Raw genomic sequence first — 24,869 nt, 5'->3', positions numbered from 1 at the left:
GCATGACATTCTGAGACTCACGTTGAAAGGTGATAGGAGAAGGCAGTTGTGTCCCAGTTGCTGCCAAGATGGGGCTCTGAGCAAAGGCCTATCCCAGTGTGTGTGTGTGTGTGTGTGTGTGTGTGTGTGTGTGTGCGCGCGCATGTGTGCGTGCGTGTGTGTGTGTGTGTGTGTGTGTGTGTGTGTGTGTGTGTGTGTGTGTGTGTGTGTTGGTGGTGGGGTTTCTGCAGGCTGGGGAAGAGCCTGCCAGGATTTGTCTGAAATCGCTGCATTTTCCCTGGACAGACCGAGTTGGAGGCGGCGGGGTGGGGGAAGCCTACCACCCAGGACAATGAAAATAAAGAACGAACTTGCACATCCTGGACCAAGCTGACCCCCTGTGAGATACGAAGATGGCTCAGGGCCTGCCTGGGAACGATTCGCTCCGTGTGGACCCCAAAGTTAGAGGAAAACTGAAGAGCAGAACAATTTCCCATTCGTGAAGAAAATGAGGAGGCCGAGGATCTTTTCAATGAGTCAGCCGTAGGCAAAGGGATTTATTTATAATATTATTATTTGGTAGAAAAGAACTTACTATGGCCCAATGTAAAAAGTATTTTTTTGATAAGTTAAAGAGATTAAGAAAAATCGGGCCGATTTTGACAGAGGACGGTGTGTAAACGAGAGGTGTTATCAGTGAGAATCTGGCACCAGCTCCATTTTGTTATGGTGAAAAATATCAGTATTATTTACTAAGAAGATTAGGGTTGAATTGGAAGAGAGGCTGGTTGTTGTGTGCAGATGGAGATAAGATAAGGATTTTACCTTCTCTGCAGCGCTGTTATCTCGGGGCTGGCGAGCAGTGGGTACTAAGATGTACGTTGTAATTACCAGTGGCAGGAGCACATTTCATAGCGACTATTTTAAACCCTAATAAAACGCCGGCCTTTAATTACACAGCTTTGAAACATTTTTCTCCGTTAATTGCAACGGGGGGAAATAAAATCAACCTCATATTTGAAACCGATTCTCACAGGGAAAGCCCTCGCCTGGCGCTCCAGCTGCCTCTGAACGCGGTGCTGCGGGGCGAGGGGCTGCCTTGGCTCTGAGTTTCCGGGTTCCATCGACCCCCTCCCTCACTGCCTGCCCCGCTGCCCTTCTGTGTGGGAGACAGAGTAAGAAGGGAAAGTCTTTCCGAGTAGAATTAGATTCCCCCCACTGCCCGCCAAGAAGCCTCATGCTCCTTCCTTCTGGGAATGAAGTCTGATTTCTAGAAGCTGGAGGCAGCCGGGACACAGGAGAGAAGAAAGGAGAGTTCAAGCAGGAGGGAGGGGTTTCTACTCGGCCGGCAGGTGCCCGCCCCCCCTGCCCCTGGCTCCAGCCCATGGAGCATCCGACGCCAGCGGCCTCCACACCGGGCATGTGGAGGCTGCCCTCCGTCTTGGTCCACAGCCGTCCTGCTTTCAGGTTCTTAGACCATAGTCTCCTGCCAGTAACTCCTCCTTCCCCTTTGCCCTACACTAATAAAAGTAATAATAGCAATAGCAGTAGTCGTTGTTGTTGATGTAACAGCTCCTATGTGCCAGGCACTGCCCTGAGCACTTTTTATTTTTATTTTTTAAAATTAATTAATTTATGTTTGGCTGCGTTGGGGCTTCGTTGCTGTGTGCGGGCTTTCTCTAGTTGCGGCGAGCGGTGGCTTCTCTTGTTGCGGAGCACGGGCTCTAGGCACGCACCTTCAGTAGCTGTGGCTCGCGGGCTCTAGAGCGCAGGCTCAGTAGTTGTGGCTCGCGGGCTCTAGAGCGCAGGCTCAGTAGTTGTGGCGCACAGGCTTAGTTGCTCCGCGGCATGTGGGATCTTCCCCGACCAGGGCTCGAACCTGTGTCCCCTGCCTTGGCAGGCGGATTCTTAACCACTGCGCCACCAGCAAAGTCCCCCGGAGCACTTTTTATCCCTTATAAACTTCCCAGCAGGAGGCAGGTACTGCTATTATTTACATCTATGAGTACTGTTTCTGAGGTCCAGGGTGGTAAAGTAATTTGCCCAGGATCACACCCTGGGTCGCCATCCAGGTCCATCTGACCCCAGAGCCCTGCTCCTCATTTCTCGCGGTAAACTCACTTCTCCATCTGTCCTCTCCTTTCCCTCAGCTCACCGACTCCCCCCTGTGACTGTGGGCAGTTACTTGGACTCGCTGCCCCCATCACCTTCTGAGTGCTGCACCTACTCCACACCGTTGCTGGGAAATTTCACTGCCCACAGGATGACAGTCAACCATCACAGCTGCCCCCCGGGCCCTCTACAGCCTGGTCTCCATTACCTTTCCTCACTGCCATCCCCTTCGCCCACACAAGAACCTTCCACTTCTGGAAGGTCCGCTGGCCACTGAAAGGAGCCACACAAGCTCGTCTTTGCCCCGCCTGGAACCCTCTCGAAGTTTCTTTCCACTTGGCTGTTATTCAAAGCCTAGTTCAAACTGCTCTGCTTCCTGAAGCTGGACCCCTCCCAGCCCCACGCAGCCCTCTCAGCACTCTGGTCATGCCCAGGTCAGACCCTCTTTCCGCCGTGGCCTTCTTTGCATCATTTAGGACGTAAGTTCTCAAGGGCAGACAGTCACACACACACCATACATCTAACGTGATTTGCTGAGTAATAATTGTCAGTTATCCTTTCGTATATGTGTGTTCTGTTTCACCCAGTGGACTGTAAACTTCCTGATGCAGGAACTATATGTGAATTCCCTTTACAATCCCAGCCCTGACTTGCTACAGGTGCCTTTGATGAGAAAGGGGCTACTTTTATATCTGTGGGTCCCATGAGGTGGAAAAACCTGTGGGCAAGAGGCCAAGAGCTGGCACTACTCAACTAGTTTGCGTCACCTTCTTAGGGTTCTGTCACATAACCCTAATCTCCTCCCATGTGAAATGGGGCCAGTAACACCCACCCTACAGAGTGTGGGGTGTTGCCATCCAATGACTATAGGACATGAGAAAGACTTGGTCAGGAAGTACACAAACGTGGCATGTTGGTGAGTTAACTACCTCCTGCTCCCAGGGCCTGCCAGACTCTTAAAAGTCATTTTGTTGGCTGGCACCGAAACGAAAAGAAAATCTCTCACCCTCCAGCACTGGCCCTTGGGCCTTGGCCCTGCACAGTGCCGTGGTTAGGTGAGGGGGTCCAACCCCAAGGAACCATGGCATGAGCTCTGGAGGAACTGTGAGAGTCCTCCCAGAATCTTCCCTGGGGTTGGTGTGAAGCAGGAAGAGTGGGGTGCGGAGGGTCTTCCTCCAGAGGAAAGAGACAGACCAGTGGGGTCCTCAGCTGTTTGGACCATTTCTCATTCAGGGCTGGCAATGGAGGCAGGCCCCTCCATCCAGGAAGGGCACCAACCTCCCAACAAAGGGAGGCTTTATCAAAGCCACCTACAGGACCCACCAGTGCGCTGTTTTGCTGCCAAACTGTTATTCACAGGCCTTCAGACAGAAAGCACAGACAATCAGATGTACCGTGGTCCTATGGTCTCTCTCTCTGAACTCCCTGACATGCTCCTAGAGCTGGACGTAAAAGGAATTTTTATAAAAGTCCTACTTCTGCATTGTTACACTTCACCTTCTCAGAGTTAATCTATTTAATTTCTTACAGAACCTCTCTGTACCTCACAGCTCCAGCCTTTCCATCAGATACGTAGTGGTCTGAAAACAGATACTTAAATACACCAGGAGTCTCCTCCCCCCAGAAGGTTTTGGGAAGGCATTCCACAAAAGGGAAGAATTCTTTGATCCACAATGGTTCCTACCATCAATACAAACATTTATCCAGTACTGACTAAATGTACCTAATTGAGTTGTAAACTTCAATTTTTACTATTGATAACAGCTAACACCAATGGAATCTTTTTCATATACAAGGCACTGGGCTAGAGCTCTTTACATATGGCTTCATTTAATTCTTATGAAACCCCCTGAGGTGGGTGCTATTATTATCCCCATTTAATTGATGAGAAAACAGAGGTTTAGAGAAATTAAGTAACTGACAGCTGAACACTGAATCCAGTCTCCTTCAAAAGCTGGGCTCTTAACCATGGTGTTGCACAGCTTCACATGGGGTCAGCCTGCATTATATAAGTGTATGTCCACCACGAGGAGTATCTGATTACGTGTGTTTAGTGCACACTTGTATGTGTGTGGGTGTGTTTGCAGCAGTCCCATGCTATTCCCGGCCCTCTTGACAGCAATGACCAGGGCTTTGTGATTTCCCAGCTCTGGGAGGTCAGGGCCCACTCAGCCACAGTGCCTGGGCAAATAGCAGGAGCCAGGAGGCACGTGCTCTCTGTCACAGAGCTCAGAGATTGAATCCCGAGCGGGTGTCTGTCCTGGGCGGTGGCAGCTGGCCCTGGGGCTGTAGCCTTTGTGGGTGCTGGCTTGTGTTGGGGCTCTCACTGTTCCAGAAATGATTAATACTCTGATACGATCTTGATAGCTTTAGGAGACACCCCTCCGTGGACTGGGATGCTACTGGTTGATATAAAACGATATATTTTTTCAATCTATTGCACCGTGGCAGTAATTCAGACAAGGAGATGTCTTTGCCTTCTACTGGAGCTTTATGCTGCTTAGAAAGAAAAAAATAATTATCACAGAAAATGATGAAGAGAATTTTTTAGAGAACTTAATACATTAGTAACTGGGAGCTTAGAAAATGAAACACTGGGGACTTCCGGGTAAGATGGCGGAAGAGTAAGACGCGGAGATCACCTTCCTCCCCACGGATACACCAGAAATACAGCTACACGTGGAACAACTCCTACAGAACACCTACTGAACGCTGGCAGAAGACCCCAGACCTCCCAAAAGGCAAGAAACCCCCCACATACCTGGGTAGGGCAAAGCGGAGAGATCCCCACACAGAGGATCAGTGCCGAGCGGCACTCACCAGCCCGAGAGGCTTGTCTGCTCGCCCGCTGGGGCGCGCAGCGCTGGAAGCTGAGGCTCGGGCTTCGGTCAGAGCGCAGGGAGAGGACTGGGGCTGGCGGCGAGAACTCAGCCTGAAGGGGGCTAATGTGCCACAGCTAGCCGGGAGGGAGTCCGGGAAAACTCTGGAGCTGCCGAAGAGGCAAGAGACTTTTTCTTCCCTCTTGGTTTCCTGGTGCGCGAGGAGAGGGGATTAAGAGCGCTGCTTAAAGGGGCTCCACAGACGGGCGCGAGTCGCGACTGAAAGCGCGGAGCCCAGAGACGGGCGTGGGACGCTGGGGCTGCTGCTGCCGCCGCCAAGAAGCCTGTGTGCGAGCGCAGGTCACTGCCCACACCGCCCTTCCGGGAGCCTGTGCAGCCCGCCACTGCCGGGGTCCCGGGATCCAGGGGCGGCTTCCCTGGGAGAACGCACGGCGCGCCTCGGGCTGGTGCAACGTCACGCCGACCTTTGCCGCTGCAGGCTCGCCCCGCACTCCGTGCCCCTCCCTCCCGCCCGGCCTGAGTGAGCCAGAGTCCCCGAAGAGGCTGCTCCTTTAACCCTGTCCTGCCTGAGCGAAGAACAGACGCCCTCCGGCGACCTACACGCAGAGGCGGGGCCAAATCCAAAGCTGAGACCCAGGAGCTGTGAGAACAAAGAAGAGAAAGGGAAACCTCTCCCAGCAGCCTCAGAAGCAGCGGATTAAAGCTCCACAATCAACTTGATGTACCCTGCATCTGTGGAATACATGAATAGACAACACATCATCCCAAATTGAGGAGCCCGGAGTCAGTGCTGTGCCTCTGAGGTGGGAGAGCCAACTTCAGGACACTGGTCCACAAGAGACCTCCCAGCTCCACATAATATCAAACGGCAAAAATCTTCCAGAGATCTCCATCTCAACACCAGCACCCAGCTTCACTCAACGACCAGCAAGCTACAGTGCTGGACACCCTAAGCCAAACAACTAGCAAGACAGGAACACAACGCCACCCATTAGCAGAGAGGTGGCCTAAACTCATAAAAAGTCTGCAGACACCCCAAAACACACCACCAGACGTGGACCTGCCCACCAGAAAGACAAGATCCAGCCTCATCCACCAGAACACAGGCACTAGTCCCCTCCACCAGGAAGCCTACACAACCCACTAAACCAACCTTAGCCACTGGGGACAGACACCAAAAACAACGGGAACTACGAACCGGCAGCCTGCAAAAAGGAGACCCCAAACACAGTAACATAAGCAAAATGAGAAGACAGAAAAACACACAGCAGGAGAAGGAGCAAGATAAAAACCCACCAGATCTAACAAATGAAGAGGTAATAGGCAGTCTACCTGAAAAAGAATTCAGAATAATGATGGTAAAGATGATCCAAGATTCTATTTCCCAGATCCAAAATCTTGGAAATAGAATAGACAAAATGCAAGAAACAGTTAACAAGGACCTAGAAGAACCAAAGATGAATCAAGCATCGATTAAAAACACAATACATGAAATAAAAAATACTCTAGATGGGATCAATAGCAGAATAACTGAGGCAGAAGAACGGATAAGTGAGGTGGAAGATAAAATAGTGGAAATAACTGCTGCAGAGCAAAATAAAGAAAAAAGAATGAAAAGAACAGAGGACAGTCTCAGAGACCTCTGGGACAACATTAAATGCACCAACATTCGAATTATAGGGGTTCCAGAAGAAGAAGAGAAAAAGAAAGGGACTGAGAAAATATTTGAAGAGATTATAGTTGAAAACTTCCCTAATATGGGAAAGGAGATAGTTAATCAAGTCCAGGAGGCACAGAGAGTCCCATACAGAATAAATCCAAGGAGAAATACGCCAAGACACATATTAATCAAACTGTCAAAAATTAAACACAAAGAAATCATATTAAAAGCAGCAAGGCAAAAACAACAAATAACACACAAGGGAATCCCCATCAGGATAACAGCTGATCTCTCAGCAGAAACTCTACAAGCCAGAAGGGAGTGGCAGGACATAATTAAAGTGATGAAGGAGAAAAACCTGCAACCAAGATTACTCTACCCAGCAAGGATCTCATTCAGATTTGATGGAGAAATTAAAACGTTTACAGACAAGCAAAGGCTGAGAGAGTTCAGCACCACCAAACCAGCTTTACAACAAATGATAAAGGAACTTCTCTAGGCAAGAAACACAACAGAAGGAATATACCTACAATAACGAACCTAAAACAATTAAGAAAATGGGAACAGGAACATACATATCAATAATTACCTTAAATGTAAATGGACTAAATGCTCCCACCAAAAGACACAGATTGGCTGAATGGATACAAAAGCAAGACCCATATATATGTTGTCTACAAGAGACCCACTTCAGACCTAGAGAAACATACAGACTGAAAGTAAGGGGATGGAAAAAGATATTCCATGCAAATGGAAACCAAAAGAAAGCTGGAGTAGCAATTCTCATATCAGACAAAATAGACTTTAAAGTAAAGACTACTAGAAGAGACAAAGAAGGACACTACATAATGATCAAGGGATCGATCCAAGAAGAAGATATAACAATTGTAAATATTTATGCACCCAACATAGGAGCACCTCAATACATAAGGCAAATACTAACAGCCATAAAAGGAGAAATCGACAGTAACACACTCATAGTAGGGGACTTTAACACCCCACTTTCACCAATGGACAGATCATCCAAAATGAAAATAAATAAGGAAACACAAGCTTTAAATGATACATTAAACAAGATGGACTTAATTGATATTTATAGGACATTCCATCCAAAAACAACAGAATACACATTTTTCTCAAGTGCTCATGGAACATTCTCCAGGATAGATCATATCTTGGGTCACAAATCAAGCCTTGGTAAATTTAAGAAAATTGAAATTGTATCAAGTATCTTTTCCGACCACAATGCTATGAGACTAGATATCAATTACAGGAAAAGATCTGTAAAAAATACAAACACATGGAGGCTAAACAATACACTACTTAATAACGAAGTGATCACTGAAGAAATCAAAGAGGAAATTAAAAAATACCTAGAAACAAATGACAATGGAGACACGACGACCCAAAACCTATGGGATGCAGCAAAAGCAGTTCTAAGAGGGAAGTTTATAGCAATACAATCCCACCTTAAGAAACAGGAAACATCTCGAATAAACAACCTAACCTTGCACCTAAAGCAATTAGAGAAAGAAGAACAAAAAACCCCCAAAGTTAGCAGAAGGAAAGAAATCATAAAGATCAGATCAGAAATAAATGAAAAAGAAATGAAGGAAACGATAGCAAAGATCAATAAAACTAAAAGCTGGTTCTTTGAGAAGATAAACAAAATTGATAAACCATTAGCCAGACTCATCAAGAAAAAAAGGGAGAAGACTCAAATCAATAGAATTAGAAATGAAAAAGGAGAAGTAACAACTGACACTGCAGAAATACAAAAGATCATGAGAGATTACTATAAACAACTCTATGCCAATAAAATGGACAACCTGGAAGAAATGGACAAATTCTTAGAAATGCACAACCTGCCGAGACTGAATCAGGAAGAAATAGAAAATATGAACAGACCAATCACAAGCACTGAAATTGAGACTGTGATAAAAAATCTTCCAACAAACAAAAGCCCAGGACCAGATGGCTTCACAGGCGAATTCTATCAAGCATTTAGAGAAGAGCTAACACCTATCCTTCTGAAACTCTTCCAAAATATAGCAGAGGGAGGAACACTCCCAAACTCATTCTACGAGGCCACCATCACCTTGATACCAAAACCAGACAAGGATGTCACAAAGAAAGAAAACTACAGGCCAATATCACTGATGAACATAGATGCAAAAATCCTCAACAAAATACTAGCAAACAGAATCCAACAGCACATTAAAAGGATCATACACCATGATCAAGTGGGGTTTATTCCAGGAATGCAAGGATTCTTCAATATACGCAAATCAATCAACGTGATACACCATATTAACAAATTGAAGGAGAAAAACCATATGATCATCTCAATAGATGCAGAGAAAGCTTTCGACAAAATTCAACACCCATTTATGATAAAAACCCTGCAGAAAGTAGGCATAGAGGGAACTTTCCTCAACATAATAAAGGCCATATATGACAAACCCACAGCCAGCATCGTCCTCAATGGTGAAAAACTGAAACCATTTCCACTAAGATCAGGAACAAGACAAGGCTGCCCACTCTCACCACTCTTATTCAACCTAGTTTTGGAAGTTTTAGCCACAGCAATCAGAGAAGAAAAGGAAATAAAAGGAATCCAAATCGGAAAAGAAGAAGTAAAGCTGTCACTGTTTGCAGATGACATGATACTATACATAGAGAATCCTAAAGATGCTACCAGAAAACTACTAGAGTTAATCAATGAATTTGGTCAAGTTGCAGGATACAAAATTAATGCACAGAAATCTCTGGCATTCCTATATACTAATGATGAAAAATCTGAAAGTGAAATCAAGGAAACACTCCCATTTACCATTGCAACAAAAAGAATAAAATATCTAGGAATAAACCTACCTAAGGAGACAAAAGACCTGTATGCAGAAAATTATAAGACACTGATGAAAGAAATTAAAGATGATACAAATAGATGGAGAGATGTACCATGTTCTTGGATTGGAAGAATCAACATTGTGAAAATGACTCTACTACCCAAAGCAATCTACAGATTCAATGCAATCCCTATCAAACTACCACTGGCATTTTTCACAGAACTAGAACAAAAAATTTCACAATTTGTATGGAAACACAAAAGACCCCGAATAGCCAAAGCAATCTTGAGAACGAAAAATGGAGCTGGAGGAATCAGGCTCCCTGACTTCAGACTATACTACAAAGCTACAGTAATCAAGACAGTATGGTACTGGCACAAAAACAGAAAGATAGATCAATGGAACAGGATAGAAAGCCCAGAGTTAAACGCACGGACATATGGTCACCTTATCTTTGATAAAGGAGGCAGGAATGTACAGTGGAGAAAGGACAGTCTCTTCAATAAGTGGTGCTGGGAAAACTGGATAGGGACATGTAAAAGTATGAGATTAGATCACTCCCTAACACCATACACAAAAATAAGCTCAAAATGGATTAAAGACCTAAATGTAAGGCCAGACACTATCAAACTCTTAGAGGAACACATAGGCAGAACACTCTATGACATAAATCACAGCAAGATCCTTTTTGACCCACCTCCTAGAGAAATGGAAATAAAGACAAAAATAAACACATGGGACCTAATGAAACTTAAAAGCTTTTGCACAGCAAAGGAAACCATAAACAAGACCAAAAGACAACCCTCAGAATGGGAGAAAATATTTGCAAATGAAGCAACTGACAAAGGATTAATCTCCAAAATTTATAAGCAGCTCATGCAGCTCAATAACAAAAAAACAAACAACCCAATCCAAAAATGGGCAGAAGACCTAAATAGACATTTCTCCACAGAAGATATACAGACTGCCAACAAACACATGAAAGGATGCTCAACATCTTTACTCATTAGAGAAATGCAAATCAAAACTACCATGAGATATCATCTCACACCAGTCAGAATGGCCATCATCAAAAAATCTAGAAACAATAAATGCTGGAGAGGGTGTGGAAAAAAGGGAACACTCTTGCACTGCTGGTGGGAATGTGAATTGGTACAGCCGCTATGGAGAACGGTATGGAGGTTCCTTAAAAAACTACAAATAGAACTACCATATGACCCAGCAATCCCACTACTGGGCATATACCCTGAGAAAACCATAATTCAAAAAGAGACATGTACCAAAATGTTCATAGCAGCCCTATTTACAATAGCCCGGAGATGGAAACAACCTAAGTGTCCATCATCGGATGAATGGATAAAGAAGATGTGGCACATATATACAATGGAATATTACTCAGCCATAAAAAGAAATGAAATTGAGCTATTTGTAATGAGGTGGATAGACCTAGAGTCTGTCATACAGAGTGAAGTAAGTCAGAAAGAGAAAGACAAATACTGTACGCTAACACATATATATGGAATTTAAGAAAAAAAAATGTCATGAAGAACATAGGGGTAAGACAGGAATAAAGACACAGACCTACTAGAGAATGGACTTGAGGATATGGGGAGGGGGAAGGGTAAGCTGTGACAAAGTGAAAGAGCGGCATGGACATATATACACTACCAAACGTAAGGTAGATAGCTAGTGGGAAGCAGCCGCATAGCACAGGGAGATCAGTTTGGTGCCTTGTGACCGCCTGGAGGGGTGGGATAGGGAGGGTGGGAGGGAGACGCAAAAGGGAGGGGATATGGAAACATATGTATATGTATAACTGATTAAATTTGTTATAAGGCAAAAAATTAAAAAACCCCCCCCCCCCCCAAAAAAAGAAAATGAAACACTCTCTAAATTTCTGATATTGAACGATTGGCCTTCCCTCCCTCCTGAACAATAATGATTATCTCCCACTCTTCCAAAAGCCAGGCAGCCCAAGGGAAGTACAGAGAGAGAGAACACAGCCAGGGGAAGGGCTGAAAATATTACAGTGTTTTTCTGATGTTTCTCCCAGAAGCAGCTCTATATATTGGTTTCCTTGAGCAATTGTCCTTTATTTTCCCAGCCTGCCCCGGAGGGATAGAACACATAATTTTAAGCCATAGACAAAAACTAATTTTTAGATTGTGTTGTATCTTTGTTCCTCCCACATTTGCAAAGTTCTTAAATTGCTTTGCCCCTGGCTAGAGCATACCATGACCAAAGCAGCAGTTTACATTACTATGATTATGAAAATAATTATTTACTGTGGAGCTATATGTATTCTAGGTTATATTTCCTTTCTTGTACTTTCTTTTTTTTTTTGGTAGAGTCAGTAATTCTCTCTCTTTTCCTTAGTTTACTATATACTTATCATTAATTCTTCCCTAAATGTTGTAAGTCTTCTCTTCATATGTTTAAATATTAGGAATTTTATCAATTTTTATTTTCTCCCTAGAGATTTCCATCCCATAGCTCTCTGTCCTCCTGGTTCAATCTGGACTGGGTATTCCCTAGGCTATTGTGCAGTCACTGCCTTAGGATCTTTCTTATGATTATCTCATTGATTCCCTCAACTTTGCTCTTGTATTAGACTCCTTTTTGGCATCCAATGTCTTCCTCTTTCTTGGTTTACTCCTTCAGATGCTTCATGATAAGAAGATATATAAGACAAGGGGGAGGTGACTTTTTGAGCTCATATATGAATGAAAATGTCATTACCCTGCACTTATGCTTGATTGATAGTTTGCCTGGGTATAGAATTCTAGGATGCAAATACTTTCCCTTCTACTTAAAAAAAATTAATTTATTTATTACAAAAATTTTGGGGGAGCCATGCCATGTGGCTTGTGGAATCTTTGTTCCCCCACCAGGGATTGAACCTGGGCTCTCAGCAATGAAAGCACCGAGTCCTAACCACTGGACCACCAGGGAACTCCCCCCTTCTGCTTTTAAAAGCATTTCTCTACCTCCTGGGATTGCATACTGATTCTGAAAACATTAAACCAGCAAAATAACATGCTAATCATAGTGGCAACCTACTCATAGAGTTTAAGAACTGTAGAAGAGTTGAAGGGTAGGCGATCACCTTTTAGCAGGTGTATATTGATTACGTTAATAGGAGTGGTAACATTAATTTAACTTCTTCAAACTCCCTTCCTTGACCTTCAATGTCTCTCCCACTCCCCTGTTTATTGGATCAAGTTAAGTCTTCTCTAAACACCTTCCAAACTCCTACCCACCTCATGCCTTCCTAGCTTGCCTACTTTGGCCCAGTCCAGGTAAGCTATTCTTATTATCCCCTGTTCACTTTTCCTCTTCACCACCCAGGAATTCTCTTCCATGAATGTTTCCCTTTTAACACAAATCTTACACATTTTCAAGGCCTATTTCAAAGCCCATCTTCTCCACGAGATCTAGTTACACTGATGTGCCATATACTCTGGATTGGCTCGCTCAGCCTTTCCCCCATTCATTCTCTTTGTAGTGGGACAGATTAGAAAGATGAAAACTACATTTCTGAAATATTCTTGCAGCTAGGGTTCTGGATTTGAATTAGGTTCTGTCTAACTGGATACACTCACACAAGATTTGGAATTGGATCGAATTGAATTGGAATTTGGTATTAGATTATTCACCATAGCATCTGAAGAAGAAGAAGTTGAATGAGGCCAAAAGTAGAAGAAAAGAGTTTCCCTCCAAGCTGATGCTCAAGGGATCAGTGTGTCACCCTCAGATTGACTAAATAGTCAATAGTGAACGAGGATCTTCCTACTTTGTTCATTAGTCATTGAATGCATATTTGCTGAACGCAGAAAGAATTAATAATCACTAGAAAGCTGCTAGAGATTTCAAGGACAGAGGTACTCATTAACCCCACCCCCAAATAAAAAGAAAAAGAAAAGAAGAGAGTATTTCAGTAAACAGATCTTGTCCTGCGGAGTTCAGAGTCATCACCTGCAGTGGTGTTCAAGGGGTTGATGGCAGACGTAGGGGGTGGATGGTTAATTAACCTTTCACACCCCATATACAGAGTCCCCTGGGCAGTTCTGCCTGGTTGGGGGCATTTCTGTTTTGTAACTTAAGGAAGCAAGTTTCTCTGCCCCCAAACTTTCCTCACTTCATCTGGTGTCCAGTTCACTTCCCACTTGCAAGTGTCACGGGAATGTCACTCTGTAACTACACCACATGTGTAGTCTCCCAAATTGAGTTTTGTAAAGCCTCTCATTGTTCTCCAGGGAACTCATGCATATCTGCCATTCTGTCACTTCTGACACAGAGAAGAAAAGGAGAACTCTGCTGAGAGCAATTGACAAGGCAAGGACAACATGTTCCCAAGTCAGACAAGTCAATCTTACAGCTATTCACAAGGAGTTCTCTGAAAAATGGCATAAATCTAAATACCATCTATCTGTAAGGAGGCAACAAATATACAATCATATATATAAATAAATGCTTCAAAACTACATGCAGCCGTTAATGAAATGACCACTGACTAACAGTGTGCTCATCAAGAATCACAGGGAGGGACTTCCCTGGTGGCACAGTGGTTAAGAATCCATGTGCCAATGCAGGGGACACGGGTTCAATCCCTGGTCTGGGAAGATCCCACATGCCGCAGAGCAACTAAGCCCGTGCACCACAACTACTGAAGCCCGTGCACCTAGAGCCTGTGCTCCACAGCAAGAAAAGCCACCACGATGAGAAGCCCACACAACACAACGAACAGTAACCCCTGCTCACTGCAACTAGAGAAAGCCCGTGCACAGAAATGAAGACCCAACACAGCCAAAAATAAATAAATAAATAATAAATTAAAAAAAAAAAAAAAGAATCACGGGGAATCCAAAGGGACAGAGGAAAGCAGGAGAACCAGAACCAGAAGCAATAACTAAGTTATATTAAAATGTACAAACATGATTGAGCATCTACTGTGCTCTGTTTTCAAGTACATTATCTCATTTAATTCATACCTTGTCAGTTATATATTATCAACCCCATTTTGCAAAGGAGGAAACTTAAGAGTCAAAGGAGTTAAGTAACTTGCCTAAGGCCACACAGCTGGTGTCTGAGCTAGGATTTGGACCCAAGCCACTTGATTCCAAGTCATGGGCTCGATTTCAGTTTTTGTGCAGGTATATGGGTCCCAGAATACAAACAAATGGTGAAAACCAGGGAAGGAGTTAGAGGCAAAATGTCCATTAATGGTTTTAGGATGAGTGCCGAGGGGAAAGGTAAATGGATAAGAATGATTTATCCTGGGAAAGGGAGAATCTTATGACTTGTGTTCAACTCTTTCCTACAGGGACACAGATGAAATTTAGAGAAGGAGAAGCTCCAGGAAAAGATATATGAATTCCTCAGGAGCTCTTTGACCCTGGAAAGAGATTCTCTTCAGTCTGGTGCGGATTAGGGGAGGCTTCCAGAAACTTGGAGGCAGAAAGGGGCATGAGTTCCTTTACCCCAGCTCATCCTGAGCACCTCCACTCTACTGAAGTAGGTACATTGGTTTTCCCCATACAAAATAGCACAGAATAGTTCGAAAATCAGTATGACACTGCATAGCTTTGAATCAAGTGTCTCATTAAGATTTCTGTCATGTACTCACATATTCATTCACTCAGTTGGTGAGTATTTACTGAGTTCCAATTAAATACTCAGCTCTGTTCTTAGCCCCACACCTCATAAAAGAAAAGAAGCTACTTCCTCTCTACCTCAAGAAGCTTACCATCTTAGAGAAAAGACTAAATACACACAAGTCAATTAAGGAACAATCCAGAGTAGGAATAATCAAGTGCCCAAAATAATGATATGGGCTACATAAATACTATATTGTATTTATTTATTTATGGTTTTTTTCTGTGTGTGTGTTTCTTTTTTTTTTTTTTTGGTGGTACGCGGGCCTCTCACTGTTGTGGCCTCTCCCGTTGCGGAGCACAGGCTCCGGACGCGCAGGCCCAGCGGCCATGGCTCACGGACCCAGCCACCCCGTGGCACGTGGGATCTTCCCGGACCGGGGCACGAACCCGCGTCCCCTGCATCGGCAGGCGGACCCCCAACCACTGCACCACCAGGGAAGCCCGCAAAATGCTTTTTATACTTTTAAAATTTTGCTTTTAAAATTATTTGGCTAAGAGTGACTCATTTAAGTCATAATTGACAATTGTTTTCTGGCAAGATGATGCCTACTCAGAAATTTGGGGAAGGGGCAAAATCTAATTTACAAATTATTTTCAAATATTTTCAAATTATTTTCAATTAGGATATTTTTATGAATAGTAAATTTAACAATGACAGGTGACAAAAATAGGACATATTGAAGATATTTACTCTAGCAAATATTGACTTTGATTTTCAGGTTTTTCTTTTAGAATCAAGAGCCAATAAATACATTTCACATATGATCATTGAAAAGAAAACACATAGACCCCAGGACTGCATTCAATGCCCATGAATAAAAATGATCTAGATTTTTTAATAGAGAACAAAAATAAGAGAAATGTTCTAATAAATATATATATATATATATATTATATGAAATGAAAGCTTCCTCTACTCATTTTTTTCCCTCTACTGAGAATCACACAAAATGTAAAAAGCACAAAAAGTATGATTTCTACTCAGATTGGTCTTTCCTCTCATGTTCTTGGAATTATTGAGGTCCAGTGATGCTCAGAGGCAGGAGGATGAACTTGGTGGCCATAGGGGAGCCTGTAAAGACTGGGCACCCATAAAAAGGGAGGGGACCAACGAGGAAGGACATAATACACATTGCTTGGTCATCACAAACAGCCTGTAGTTTCTGGCAAAGTGATTGGGGACCCCTTTCCCCACACTTGTCCCTCAACTCTCCACCAGTGTTGGTCCCTGTAATTCAAACTGATATCTTCTAAACTCTAAATTTTAGATGTACCTTAATAGCACGTTTCCATCTTGGAATTATGTCCAAAACAAATGCCTCCTACTAATCTCTGCACACCTTCAGGAAGACACCAGAGCTGCATGGCAGATTGTCTACAATCCTTTCCATTTACCACAGGCAGGGACACGGAGACGGGGAGAAAGTGGGGGAGGCCTTGAAACTCAAGGCTACTATGTGGGTCTGAGGGCTGGAAGTAGGAGGGTGTGAACTGATAGAGAAGAGAAATATGGGGCATGGTTCTACCCCAAGGGGCCTGCATTTAGGTGGGGAGACACCTGCAATGATTGCACACAACCACCAAGAGGTAAATAAGGCAGTCCTGGGCTGTGTGACAGCCACAGCAATTCAGGGAGGAGAAGGACAGAACCCCCATGGAAATGATGGTCATTGAACCAGGCAAGGTTTGCCCCCTCGTGGGCACGCTTGAGGCTGATTATCTACCCTGTTGAATCACTCAGCTTTTCCAAGTTTCTATCTCGTTGTGGACTCTTTCCTTTCACCCCTCCCCCCTCCCAGAACTATTGGCAAGCATCTTCAGTCATTTGTGTTTCTTTACTTTATCGAGGCTAGAGGTATATCTTCTCTGATAGATAATGGCCCTCAGTTAAGACTAGCAAAAGCTATTTTGCTTGATGTATTAGTGCCCTATTTTAGAATAATCCTATTCCCTTGATTCTTTAGTATTTACAATTTTTGTAAGTACCGATTATATTTTCTAAGTCAAAGTGGGGTAAAATTAGTGCATTGTATCCTGTTGTTGCCGCTTTCTGGAGTACTCAGTCTTACATATTTGAACAATACCACCCCGGTGTAATTTTAAAAGGTAAGAGCTCGATTCTTTAAAAAACACTTAGACAGGCAGTGTGAGCTCTCTCTCTCTGAGGATCCTCACATTAGGAGTGTTTTACATATATCACACAAAAGGAAAATGCGTTTGGAGGGGATCGGGGCTCATCCGAGCTGAGAGCCGGACCTGCTGAATTATGGCAAATGGGCCCGTTTCTGCCAGCTGCACACTGTCAGCCAGTGACATTCGAGGCCGTCTTCCATTAATGAGCTTGTGGTTTGGGGAGTGACTGGCGGGGGTGTAAAATGTCAGGCCCACACAGAAGCAGTGACCTTCCTTGGTGTTCCCCAGCTAATCAAGACTATACATTTATCATGCAGTCCCTGTCAATTCTGCAGCAGCCCTCATGGGCGTTGGACCTCACTGCTTTGGATTATCTAAAACTCCTGAAATAAAGAACTAGTGATACACTAGTGAGCAGTGGCTTTAGGTGTTCTGATAGTTAAGTAGAGGGAGAGATGAATGTGAGCTGGAATAGGCAGGGAAGGCTTCCTGGAGGAGTGGGACTTCTGCAGAGCCTGGAAAGGTGACCAGGAGGTAGATGGGCAGAGCAGAGGATAGAGACAGAACTCGACCATGCACCGGATGTGCTCTGATCCCAAGTGTGGCCTGCGCTTGGCTGTGAGAGACCATCCCTCTGGGAACTACTTAGCTGCCAGTTCCTTGTCTGTTGTGCTCCACTGATCACTTTGCTTAGTGTTCATCCACACCCCACCCCCCTTTTTGAAATCTTAAATTTAAAAAAAAAACCATAAACGCATAGAGGATAATGTAATGAATGCCCATGTCATCTGAAACAGGAAAATACTCTATCATATCTATTCAGATCTTTTTATGAGATGACTTTTATGATAATATATTCTCCTGTGTCCCTCCCTAGTTTCATCCTCCCCATAGGCAACCACTGTAATGAATTCGATATGTATCCAGTTAATGTTTTTATACTTTTTAAGTGTGTGTGTTTTTGTTGACCTATTCAAAGATTATTGCCCTTTTTAAAAAAGGTTTATTTGTTTTATTTATTTATTTTTGGCTGTGTTGGGTCTTCATTGCTGCACACAGGCTTTCTCTAGTTGTGGCAAGCGGGGGCTACTCTTCGTTGCATTGTGCAGGCTTCTCATTGCAGTGGCTTCTCTTGTTGTGGAGCACGGGCTCTAGGCACGTGGGCTTCAGTAGTTGTGTTTGCGGGTTCAGTAGTTGTGGCTCGTGGGCTCTAGAGCGCAGGCTCAGTAGTTGTGGTGCATGGGCTTAGCTGCTCTGTGGCATGTGGGATCTTCCCGGACCAGGGCTCCAACCCGTGTCCCCTGCACTGGCAGGCGGATTCTTAACCACTGTGCCACCAGGGAAGTCCTCCCTTTATTTTTTATCAAGAAGTGGGTGCTCAAGTATCAAACTCTAAACAGGAAATCGGCTGAGTGGAGGTGGTAGGATAGAGGAGGCTGGGAAGTTGGGGACCCTTGATTCATAACAAGAGTCCCCCCATTGTTCCTTGGGACATAGACCACACTCTGAAGAAATTCAGAATCTTGTGGAGTTAGCTACTTCTTACTGCTTTTGGTAAAGTCCTACCAGAACTAGATGGTTGAAGGCAGTCCTGCAGCAGAGAAAAGATGGAGATGGAGCAAGAGGAATGTCTAAGTGTCTTGCTTCTCCCAAGTCTTCTCCTGACAAACTGGGCTTTTTGCACTCAAGATGGATAGAATTGCTTAAGACAGAAGCCAATAGATTGAAGATCAGGGACTGGACATGGCTAGAAGGCAAAAACTCAAAGATTGTGTTCAGACAAGATTTTGGCTTTGTTAGCCCATGGAACTCACTGGAAGCAAATAGACAGGAAAACTACTAAGGGAACTGCATTGCCAAAGACACTCAAGACTGCTGACAACAACCTGGGACTGACTGTTGCGCCTCCACAGTAATCCCCCAGCTCCTGACTGGACACCCAAAGTATGTGTTCTTAAAGCTGCAAAGCCACGATAAAGTTATTCCCCCTAAAGCCCACCTCAGATGTGGCCATAAGGACAAAGAACAAGGAGATTCTCCAAGAGAGCAGATTTGCCAGATGAGCTGACAGAGCATCTCACAACATTTTCAGCACATGGAATCCAGAAGACTATGATAGTTGCTGTGGGCTGTGGATCAGTGATTACTGTGTGTGTGCATGTGTGGGAACATTTTTTCCCTTTCCTGAATGAGGTTTTTTTTTTTCATTGTATTATGGGTGTTTTGGAGATGGATGATATACTTTAGCCCTTTGTCACTGCACTGTAGTCACAACTACCTGGACACGGGATGGAGTTCAGATGCCACCACCTCCTTTCCCCAGTGGATACTGGGAGATGGCACCTGGTTCCACTGTATCAGGACTTGATTGACAAGAATTTACATCACTCAGAGATCCTGGACCTGGGTCTGGATGCTGTAACTGAATGAGATTTTGAGTTGTCTCTTTCCTGTGTTGGGGAGATGAATGCATTTTGTGGGTAGGAGCATTTTTTTATACTGAATGTGTGGGTAGGCAAAGGGATGGAGAGCAGTAGATACTGTTTCTTGCTGTGAAGGACTAGTCAATTGGTAGACAGCATTCATTCTCATCTTCTTCCAGAATAACTTCCTGTATTGCTGAGGCTGGAAAATTAAATTTCTAGAACTCTCTTGCAGTTAGGATTCTGGATGAATATTAGGTTCTACTAATTATATGCACTTAATGCAACATTTAGAAGCTAGTGTGGCACAGCCCGTCTTCCAGTTGTTTGGGGCTTTTTGCTGTTGGTGAGCAAAGCTGTGGAGATACCATGGTCCAGTATCCATTGTGTGTGTGTGGGTAGGGAGAGCAGGGGGAGGTATTGAAATGTACTTGCAAAGGTGGTGACAGCTGAATTATGTCTAATGTCTAGGCAGTTGTGACTATGGCAGTGGTTTCCAGTATAAGCTTCCTGATTCCTGAATCATAGCTATGGCAATGTGCCCTTGAACTCAATATTTCCCTGGTGGCCTCCTGGTGTCCTGCTTTCCTTTTTGAGCTAGAGGTAGTAGCAACTGGATTGCGATGTTCTAGGAATCTTCTTAGAGGCTCAGTCCTTGCCTTGCTCCTCCAACCCTCTAGAGATTTCATAAACATCTAATTCTCTGTGTAAACTATCTAGAAGAGATTTTATTTCCTAAATCCTGACTGATTTAATTGCCTGCACATTAAACTTTCCCCCTTCTTCTACCCAGAGCCCCAATTTTGTCCTGGTGTTCACCTTTCCCCCCAACATTACTAATGATTTCAGCCAGTCTTGGCAATCCCATTTTCCTTGTTGTAATTGCTTTGGGAAAGAACACTGATGCAATTCTGGACAAGGGAGATATTCAGTCAGGAAGTCTACTGAGTGGTCTGGTTAAGGGATCTTTGCTTTATAATCGAGATGTGTAAGACAGAAGTGGTCCTTCTCTTTCACTGCATATTGTTGTGTCTACATGTGGTCCCTCGGATTGTGGCAGCCATATGGTGCTCCAGAGAGGAGTTAGGCTGAGGAGAACATGTTTAAGATTGATGAATGAAAAGGTAGATAAACCCAAGTCCTTAATGACATATTAAACTGCTGAATTAAATAGCTTGAAAATGCCCTACTTCTAGATTTCTTGTTTTGTTGAGATAATAAATCTCTTCATCATTGAAGCCATTTTGAACTGGGGTTTCTGTTACTTTCATTCAAGAAGTCCTAACTGACACAGTATCCGTAAATAACTATATATTTTATTAAATATATTATTCACAAATAAATTAATATGGTTTGTAATGTTACATAATTCTTTTCTCACATTTTTTCCTTATCTATCCATGTTGATACCTTTAAATATAATCCGTCCATTTTAACCCGTTTATTGTAGTTTGTTGAATAAACACAGCACAACTTATTCCTTTTTTTTATACTAATGAACATTTGGATTCTTTCCAATTTTCGGTTATTACAATGCTGGAATGAACGTTACTGTAACATCTCCCTGAACACATATGCAAGTGCTTTTCTAGGGTATTTAACTAAAGATGGATCTATCGGGCCATAAGATATGCACATTTCACATTTTGCTAGATGTTGTCAAGTTGAGCTTCAAAATTTTTATGCCAATTTGCATTCCCAACAGCATTGTGTGAGAGTTCCTATTTGCCATATCCTTTTCAACAATCAGAATTTATTTTCTGCTTGTCTTACGTGTGTGAAATGATCTCTCATTGTGATTTTAATTAGTGCTCCTTGACTATTCTGAGGCTGAACATTTTAATATGTGCTTTTAGGCTATTCAGCCTTCTTCTTACATGATTCATGCATTTTTCTGCTTGGTTGTTTGTAGTTCTTTATTCTGAATAGTGCTCTTTTTTTAAAATTAATTTTTATTGGAGTATAGTTGTTTTACAATGTCATGTTAGTTTCTGCTGTACAGCAAAGTGAATCAGCTATACATTTTCATAAATCCCCTCTTTTTTGGATTTCCTTCACATTTAGGTCACCACAGAGCACTGAGTAGAGTTCCCTGTGTTATACAGTAGGTTCTCATTAGTTATCTTGAATAGCGCTCTTTTGATTTTTATATATGATGTAAATATGTTCTCCCAGTCTACTGCTTGACTATTAATTTGGTTTATGGTGTCTCTTATTCCACAAAGTTTTCTATTTTGATGTCACATTTTTTAGCCTTTTCCTTTATGATTTCCCTGTGTGTGTGTGTGTGTGTCTTCTAAAAAAGTCATTCCTTACTTTGTGGTCATAAATGTATTTTCCTATATTTTCTTCATATAGTTTTAATTTTATTTTTTAATTAATAAACTTTATTTTTTTAGAGCAGTTTTAGGTTCACAGCAAAACGACTTGAAAGTATCCCCTGTCCCCACACATCCACAACCTCTCCTGCTATCAACATCTTGCACCATTTGTTACAACTGATGAACCTACATTGATACATCATTATCATGGGAAGTACATAGTTTGCTTTCGGCTTCATTCTTGGTGTCATCCACTATACGGATTTTGACAAATGTATAATGACATGCATCCACTATTATAGTATCATACAGAATAGTTTCACTGCCCTCTGAGCTCTGCTTATTCATCACTCTTTTCCCAGTAACCTCTGGCAACCACTAATCTTTTTATTATCTCCATAGTTTTGCTTTTCCAGAACATCATATAGTATGTAGCCTCTTCAGATTGGCTTCTGTCACTTAGTAATATGCATTTACGTTTCCTCCGTGTCTTTTCATGGCTTGATAGCTCATTCCTTTTTAGCACTGAATAGTATTCCACTTTCTGGAGGGACCACAGTTTATTTATCCACTCACGAACTGAAGGACATCTTGGTTGATTCCAAGTTTTAGCAATTATGAATAAATCTGCTACAAGCATCCATATGTATGGACATAAATTTTTAGTTCATTTTGGGTAAATTTTAAGGAGTGTGACTGCTGGATCACATGGTAAGAGTATGTTAGTTTTGTAAGAAATGGCCAAACTGTCTTCCAAAGTGACTGTACATTTTGTATTCTCACCAGCAATGAATGAGAATTCCTGTTACTCCATATTCTTGACAGCATTTGTTTTTGTCAATGTTTTGAATTTTGGCCATTCTAATAGGTGTGTAGTGGTATCTCATTGTTTTAATTTGCAATCCCTAATGACATATGATGTTGAATACCTTTTCATATGTTTTCTTGCCATCTGTATGTCTTCTTTGGTAAGGTGTTTAAGTCTTTTGCCCATTTTTAAAATTGCATTGTTCATTCTTTTACTGCTGAGTTTTCAGGGTTCTTTATTCTGGATAACAGACCTCTTATCGGATACATGTTTTGCAAGTATTTTCTCCCAGTCAGTGGCTTGTCTTCTCATTCTCTTGACATTATCTTTCACAGAGACAATTTTAACTTTGATGAAGTTCAGGTTATCAATTATTTCTTTCATGGATCATGGCTTTGGTGTTGTATCTGAAAAGGAATTGCCAACCCAAGGTCATCTAGGTTTTCTCTTATGTTATCTTCTAGGAGTAATAACATAGTTTTGCATTTTACATTTAGGTCTATTATCCATTTTGATTTAATTCTTGTGAAAGGTCTGTGTCTAGATTCATTTTTTCATGTGGATGCCCAGTTGTTGCAGTACCAGTTGTTGAAAAGACTATCTTTGCTCCATTGTATTGTCTTCGTTCCTTTGTTAATAATGTGTTGACTATATTTAGGTGGGTCTGTTTCTGGGCTCTCTGTTCCATTGATCTATTTATCTATTCTTTTGCCAATACCACACCGTCTTGATGACTGTAGATTTATAGTAAATCTTGAAGTTGGGTATTGTCAGCCCTCCAACTTTGTTCTTCTCCTTCAATATTATGTTGGCTATTCTGGATCTTCTGCCTCTCCATATGAATTTTAGAGTAAGTTTGTCAATATTCACAAAATAACTTGCTGGGATTTTTATTTCTTATATAGGAAAGTGATTGATTTTTGTATATTAACCTTGTATCTTGCAACCTTGCTATAATGCTAATTAGTTTCAGAAGGCTTTTTTTTTTGTCAGTTCTTTCAGATTTTCTACATAGATGATCATATCATCTGCAAAGACAGTTTTATTTCTTCTTCCCTATCTGTATACCTTTAATTTCCTTTTCTTGTCTTCTTGCATTATCTGGGATTTCCAGTATGATATTGAAAAGCAGTGGTGAAAGGGAACATTCTTGATTTATTCCTAATCTTATTGGAAAAGCTCTAATTTTACCACCACTAAGTAGGTTGTTTGTAGATGTTATCAAGTTGAGGCAGTTCCCCTCTATTCCTAGTTTGCTGAGAGTTTTTATCATGAATGGGTGTTGGATTTTGTCAAGTGCTTTTTCTGCATCTACTGATATGATCATCTCTTATGCTTATGAGAGGTATTTGTCTGGTTTTGTTATTAGAGTAGTGCGGGCCTCATAAAATGAGTTAGGAAATAGTCCCTCTGATTCTATCTTCTGAAGAGACTGTAGAGAATTGGTATACTTTCTTCATTAAATGTTTGGCAGAATTCACCAGTGAACCTTTCCAGGCCTGGTGCTTTTTGCCTTGGGAAGTTATTAATTATTGATTCAATTTCTTTAATAGAGATAGGCCTATTTAGATTATATATCTTCTCATGTGTCTTTCAACCAATTGGTCCATTTCATCTAGGTCATCAATTTTATGGGCATAAAATTGTTTATAATATTCCTTTATTATCCTTTTAACATCCATGGAATCTGTACTGATGTCCCCTCCTTTATTTCTGATATTAGTAATTTGTGTCTTCTCTCTTATTTCCATATTTAACCTGGCTAGAGGCCTGTTCATTTTATTGATCTTTTCAAAGAACCAGGTTTAGGTTTTGTTGATTTTCTCTTTTGATTTCTTGTATACAATTTCACTGATTTTGGCTCTGATTTTTATTTTATTTTTCTTCCTCTTACTTTTGATTTAATTTGCTCTTCTTTAGCTAGCTTCTTAAGGTAGAAGCTAAGATCATTGATTTTAGATCCTTCTACTTTTCTAATACATGCGTTTAATGCCACAACTTTCCCTCTAAGCACAGCTTTAAATGCAATCACTGCATCCCACAAATTAGGATAAGTTGTATTTTCATTTTCATTAGGTGAAAATATT

Source organism: Mesoplodon mirus, assembly GCF_964341445.2.
Source record: "Mesoplodon mirus genome assembly, chromosome: 14".
NCBI lineage: Eukaryota > Metazoa > Chordata > Mammalia > Artiodactyla > Ziphiidae > Mesoplodon > Mesoplodon mirus.
Note: the sequence above shows the minus strand (reverse complement) of the source record.